The sequence below is a fragment of the Mycetomoellerius zeteki genome, unplaced genomic scaffold, assembly GCF_001594055.1.
Source record: "Mycetomoellerius zeteki isolate Tzet28-1 unplaced genomic scaffold, Tzet1.0 scaffold189, whole genome shotgun sequence".
In the NCBI taxonomy this organism is placed as follows: domain Eukaryota; kingdom Metazoa; phylum Arthropoda; class Insecta; order Hymenoptera; family Formicidae; genus Mycetomoellerius; species Mycetomoellerius zeteki.
Window position 1 is genome coordinate 3,936 of NW_017256846.1, and position 1,618 is coordinate 5,553.

Genomic DNA, 1,618 nt, shown 5'->3' on the forward strand with positions numbered 1-1,618 from the left:
CCACTGTCACCAAGCTCAAACAAAATGACAAATGGGATTGGTCAATTCCGATGGACTAACTAGCCAGTTAAGTTAACTGAGCTTGGTGACAGTGGCTACGTTTACACCATGCGCTTAGTCCGCGTCCTATACGATAGGTGTCTTTGTTTAAATACAGGATAAACAAGGACATCTATCTATATGCCGCGGCCTAAATGCACGGTGTAAACGTAGCCAGTGGCCCTAACTGGCCTAGTTATGCTTGGTTTATGCTTTGGTTTTAACACTAAAATCCTAAAATTCAGCCAATAGGGCTGCCAGTCCTAATTGGTCCTAACTGAAATCAGTATTCCATTGGTGAATTTTAGGATTTTAGGGTTAAGACCGAAGCATAAACCAGGCATTAGATCAACTGAGCTTAGTGACAGTGGCCCTAAGGGTGAAATCACACGTGCGGAAAAAGACTGCGGAATAGAGAATGCGTCATTGAAGCAACCAATCAGCGCTATTCAGTGCTACACGAAATAGCGCTGATTGATTGCTTCAATGACGCATTCTCAATTCCGCAGGCCTTTTCCGCACCGTGTGATTTCACCCTAAGGCCCAGTTTCACAACTCACGGTTAACTCTTAATCGAGATTCAACTTGTTTCTCATCTCTTTCTAATTCTAAAATTAGTAAGAGACAATGAATAAGTTGAACCTCGGTTAAAAGTTAACCATGAGTTGTGGAACTGGGCCTAAATCAATTATTTATTGGAATTACCTAACGACTTTGGCAGAAGTTTGTCACCCGGATATACAAGCATATATCCGGATGTACATGGCAATATGGTGGGAAAATGAGATAGGGACATTCCATGGCCGTGGTCCGATTTATGCTGACAACGCAAATGCATGAGCATCATTTGTCTTCGTTTAACGTTTGACAAACAACAAGGATGAAATGATTTTAAGCGTTGCGAGCGTGAATCGGATCGCAGCCCATGTCATGTCAGATTGGTCGAGCTATAGGGACTTTATATAGGACTTTGTCCAATATTGCGGTTAAAGTTCCTATCATGGAACATATCGGAGGCTTTCCTTTTAAGAGACACAGCTTGCTTTCCAGCAAAGACACAGTCAGACACTGTGTAATACAGTGAGTCGTTTCATCCTTATTTAACATTGGCAAACAACAAGGATAAAATGACTCATTGTGTTACACAGTGTCTGACCACAGTATAATGATCCTTAGGCCGGAATCAGACTAGGCATTGAAGATTGAGATTGAAGATTGAAAGATTGAAATTTGACCAATCAAAACAATAGGAGTTAAAATTTCTTTGTCCTTATTGGTCAAATTTCAATCTTCAATCTTCAACCTCAATCTTTAATGCGTAGTCTGATTCCGGCTTTATACTGTGGTCTGACTATGGCCAGTATTCATAGTCGGTTCTTATTTCAAGACCGTCTTAAGTAATGTCTTAAGACGTTAATGTGGCCTTTTGATTGGTTCGTGACACCTCAGGGCTGAACTTAAGACAATCTTGAATATAAGAACTGACTATGAATATCGGCCTATGTCCTTGCTGGAAAGCAAGCACAGTCGACACAAGTCGACACAAGTATAGTCTTAAACACAATAGACACAGGCAATA